Source organism: Folsomia candida, unplaced genomic scaffold, assembly GCF_002217175.1.
Source record: "Folsomia candida strain VU population unplaced genomic scaffold, ASM221717v1 Fcan01_Sc005, whole genome shotgun sequence".
NCBI classification, from domain to species: Eukaryota; Metazoa; Arthropoda; class Collembola; order Entomobryomorpha; family Isotomidae; genus Folsomia; species Folsomia candida.
Window position 1 is genome coordinate 3,909,191 of NW_019091197.1, and position 5,585 is coordinate 3,914,775.

Consider the following 5,585-nt stretch of genomic DNA (forward strand, 5'->3'; position numbering starts at 1 on the left):
ACATCCTCACTCTCGGTGCGATAAAAATTCATATTTTTTACAGTGCACTGTAAGAAATATGAATAGAAATATGAATAGAAATATATTGGTCATTTTGGTATAGGTGTTGACCCTTAACTCATTGGACACCTCGGTATGTTCCCTTGTAAGGTTGAAGGTTGCATAATTATCATGGTTTCGTCAAAATCGGAGCGAGACCGCTGGCGTCATCGCATTTTAGTTATACTCGTAACTCCATAATTGGCATCGTAATACTTACAGTAAATTCAGCATATATAAATGTTCAGTTTTAATGTACAAGCTAAATAAGCAGTTCTCAGATAACATTTACAAAAGTTTTCAAAATTAGAATTTACATATGTACGTAAACAAGAAGGTAACCATAAAAAATGAATGTTACACCCATCACATTCTGTGCATATCTACGCTTGAACAAAACAGCCTAAATATTTCGGATAAAAACGCTAATATTGACCCTGTCAATAGGGCAGCCCATATTATAAAAATTGTGTCAATGCTTCCCCCCAATTTCAGCGCTGTTTTTCTATCAGCTTGCAATCCTTTGTATGATCGGGTTCCCTCATCTTCCGCTATTTTTCTCATCCTTCTTTTTCGAAACTTCATTTCCCTCTCTGTATCACGTGCTCGTTCGTAAAGTCCAGTCTCGACCATACCCTTAAACATTTTAGGGATAATCGAAGCCTTTGTTCCTTCATACGTGTCGAAGCTCCAGCCAACGATTCCACTGTAGATTGTTTGTTTGCTGACATAAAATTTTTCCCATGGGTACCTCGCAGTCAAATATGTTTTCCAACGTGCAATCTCCTCTACGTCCGCTAAAAACACGGATTTTCCGCATTCGATTAATTCTTCCTCAATTGAGTTAACCACGCCCTCAATCGTTGCGTTCACCGGTGTTTTAGCGTACTTTTTTGTGTACAAGAGCTGATCTGGGTGTAGCATGTTGTACAAGAGAAGGTTCATTTGTAAGTTGGAGGTCAAGCTTTTCCTGAAGAGACTCAGGAAAAAGACAATAGCATCGTAATGTATATATGCTCTTTTTTCCGAACGAGAAATATCTTCTGGAGCTGAGAATATTTTAAAACATTCAGTGTCCAATGTGGCCCCCCTAATTTGACGAATCTTATCCTCGAGACGCAGACGAACTGTGGGTAATGTGTCGTTAAAGGTCTTCTGCCTGAAAAAAGTCTCACCTGTAGAATTGGAGCAGGCAATGTCCTGAAGGAAGAAATACAAGCTTTTTGTTAGCAACAAAGTCATTCAGCGTGTCTTCACATATCAACGTTACCTCAAAGCTCGTTGGATAATTTGATATCGCTGGGGAATTCAGCGTGCTGATAATCAAACTCTTATAACTGGTGGTCAAACTGGTCACAGAGATGAGCCAAACTCCAAGAAAAATCCGAAAAAAATTGGTCCCACGGGTTCCAAGTAGCACAGAAGGTATATGGGCGACTCTTTCGAAAATCGTTGCTATAAAGTAAAATGATATTGAAGACGTGCAATTTTGCACTGATTTAAATTTGATTGCAATGACCAACTCTCCCGTAATTATTAACGTAAGTAGACAAATTATAATGCATATCCACACCAATGGTTGGAAGGGTGAGATGTAAAATGCGAAACGCAGTGTCGGAGTGGCGTAGCAGGTAATAAAGTTATACTTTGAAGACCGCGTGACGACAAGACTTCTATGGTGCGTAAGAAAATATATGTCCTGTATTTCTGGTTCCACGATTTCTCTAAAGCATTCTTGATGCACTCGATATTGTGCATAAGATAAACACCCTAAATTTAACTGAACCTGGCGATTTTGGGTAGCATCAAAAATTGTGAGATTCAGCTTGAATGACAAGATTGTGTGAATGATTTGGCTGCTGGCGTGAAAACCGTTGTGGTGGTTTTCTGGTTCATATTTCGAAGCCACCCAGTCCCAAGGAATTTTTGTTGTTTTGTAAAATGAAATATAGTTGGCGTTATTGGGTATTCGTGCACAATCCATATTTTGTATGAAGGGAACACTGTTCTCAAACTTCTTGACACACAAATGATCTATGCCTTTACTAGAAGTGGGGAGAAATAAGACAGCAAAGTTAGCAAGGTTAAACCCATGTCCGAGCAGGAATAGTGGAAAATCAGAACTTTGTTCAAGTAGGATTTTAATATCCCAAGTCCTTAAAAGTAATAGCACGTAAATTTGCCCAATTAAGGTTCTTGGTACAAAATCCGATCTGGATTGACCCGTGTCGAAATATTCGAAGGAATGCTGATGGATTATATCTCCAAAATATCGCGAATCTTCAAGGGTCATGGGAATTTTAAATTTCAACGATATTACAAGGAAGCGACAGAAAGGTGAAAGTGGCCTTGACCTAAATAAACGAAAGAGCTTATTCTTAAGCCAGAGATCGAAAGGGCTGGGAACGGAGGTGGAATTTCTGTGAATTAATGAAATGAGAATTGGTTGAGAAGAATCAGATAAATATAAATTTTTTGAATTTTCTACGTCACGTAACAAGTGCGGGATGCAATTCCGACCCACGTTATTCACAATGTTGCGGAAATTTACACTAGAAGAAGTATCCATTAGGTTTGAATGAACAAAGAGAGGAAAAAGTGTTATGCACGGATTTAAGTGAAAGGATCTCATCGTTATTTATGAACTTTAGTAGATGGGGAGATGAATTGAATCACATACGTAGAAAAACCTTCTGAGGTACTTATGTTTCAATATATGTTTGTACACATGCTGTGACAACTACATATTTGTAACGACTAATTGTACAAGAGAAAACAAGTCCAAGGAAAAAGCAACCCCTGGTTGGTTTCGTAATATAAATTGTTTTCTTTCGTACGTACGTACATATGTATATACTTTTGTAGATATGTATGTACATTGCAATAATATATCTGATCCGAAGTATGACAGCCAGACATATACATATATGTATATGTAAATGATTTACATATGTAAATGCATGAATATTACACATGTTCATACGTATGCAAATGTTTTGAGGAGTTTGAGAATGCATAATTCTAAGAAAAAGTTGAAATTTGCAATTTGTACAGTTTTTATGTTTTTTACGTTATTAAGATTCGATTTTAGGTAGATACGATTATAAATACCATATTCTGATAGGAGAAGTTCGTCATTTGTGACCATGAAGTAAGATACTTAAGCTTATGAGTTTCCTGAATTGGCATCACGGTCATGAAATAATGTATTTACATGGCATGCAAAATGTACAAATTTATATATACTTATTTAAGTATTACATACATATATGTGTACAATACGTATATACGTACTTTCTCATCGTGATCATTATCGCCGTATTCTACCAAGATGCATGAACACATATGTATTTCGCTTTCACAATAATAAAATTACATGCAAAGTTTTCACTTTGATAATTTTAAGGTTTGGTGCGCAAGAAAATATGTAATTCTGTGAAAATTATGAACGCTTTATGTAAGTATGTATGTGTGCATATGTGTACTAATCTTTAGTTTCGTGACAAATCCGAGTTCTTTGAGTAAATATTTTCACCTATTCTTGCATCATGAGTAGATTACCTTTCACTAGTTTAAGTAACGAGTTTGAAGTTATATTTAATTCTTTCATAAACAAAACAAATAAGTAGGTACAAGTTGCAAAATAATTTGAATTATTGTTCTGCTTTAACAAACATATACTATTTATCCAGGATTCTTCATGCACATAGATATACATATGGATGAATTTTACTTAAGATCAACAAATGCATGTAAATATATTGATATTTAAAAATGATACATACCTATCTTAATTTTATAAGTTTCACCATTTTATAAATTCGATTAAAATCGTGATTGGGTAAATCTGTTTGGTTATTACAAACAAATAAATAAATAATGTCTAGCATAAATGCTAGAAATTATTAGTAAATGTCGAAGGAGTTAGTATCAGCCAACCTAACAATTTATGCGGCAAGTATATGTTTTGCAATATAAATTATGCTACCCATATGATTATTATCTATATTAGCATTCAAAATTCAATTGCAAAATTTCAACGTATTAAAATTTGCCATTCTGAAAACACTAATTCCTGAAAAAATTGCGACTTCTATTTTAATCAATGATGCATGTTTGTTCTTGTTATGATCTACATATGAATTCAATTTAAACTGCTATCATAATATGACACGAGATGTATACATATATACATATAATATAAGTATACTGTTGTAAATTGTGGCGTATGTATAAATACATCTGGGATGGAATGGTTCCATTATCTAACTTATCATTATCGTTATCGCATCCTGTATATAACACAATTTATCACCATCATCCCTTCTTCAATTTATTATTACAATAAATACGACAATAATTTAAATTACTGATCAACACAAATTTATTTCCCAATTCGTATATAATCCTCTGCAGGCTTATGTATGTTACGTGTAAAAATTGCAGCTCAAATAAACTAAGATATACATTTCTTAAGACACTACAAATGTCCAAAGTCTGCCCCAGAGTTCATGTCATCACAATCTTCATCAAATCCGATTTCTTATTAATTAGATAATTTACGCACTAAATAAATTCTAATGAAGATTCACTGATCAAATATGGAAGCAACTGCAGTAGGAAATATGCATGTCAAGTTTAAGGCGTTGGTAAGAAAAATGCCACCATGCAGGCTGCCTGACAAGAACCAAAGGCCCCGTTGCACGCAAGAATTGCCGCCGGTGTTCCAACGCCAGCAGTGACCGTACCGAACGTGGCGCCAGCCGCGGCGTAACACGCCACAACGACGGTCGCACACCCAGCGTAGCAAATCCCGGATGCTGTCGGTCCACTTTGTACTGTCGTTGACATTAATAAGATTAGAATGGCGGAACCAAGTTTGGATACCATTTTGGACGTATGTAGAAAACTGCAAGATTGTGTAGACGACTTATGAATAAATAAATATGTATAACTCAAAGGTTTAGGTTTGACAAAAAAATTGTCAACGCACGTATGTATGAACCTTTTTGAGAACTTACTCAACTTCAGAATAGCAGGGATATGTGTGTATAAATCAAGTTTGCAACAATTATTGTGATGGAGATTTGTTGCTCAGTGAGTTTAAAATTCGGACTGACAATGATTAAGATCGTCGTGTTAATTTATCTACTAATTAATCTTTGGATGTGTGAGATCATTGTGTGTGACTGTAGTTAATATCTATGTTGATGCATTCCTGACGGGATTTGTATGGTATAATGGAATTAAATGGAATACACTTGTCGAATTTACATCCTGAAAAATACGATACAATATTATCTCGGTATTAGTATGTCCATCTTTATTAGGTGCATATCTGACTGAGGACATGCTATAGGCCGACTGATGGGAGAGTCCAAATTGCATGGGTTAATTTTTACGTAGAATGCCGATGCAAATTATCACATTGTATATTTTGTCCATTAGTATTTGCATTGTGTGACAACAAAAAAATAGTTCCGTTTGTGCATATTCTCATGAAATTGGCTTTACCCGTTAACAAATACCGATATTATTGTACATAA

General features: G+C 35.1%; 1 long non-coding RNA gene across 1 annotated transcript; it reads right to left on the bottom strand.

The window, feature by feature from the left end:
• Positions 1–4,399: 4,399 nt before the first annotated feature.
• LOC118435626 lies at positions 4,400–5,264 on the bottom strand. The gene is made up of 2 exons (XR_004834926.1): positions 5,061–5,264; positions 4,400–4,948 (listed from the first exon to the last, which is right to left on the bottom strand). It is a non-coding gene; the product is annotated as an uncharacterized LOC118435626 (long non-coding RNA).
• Positions 5,265–5,585: the final 321 nt, after the last annotated feature.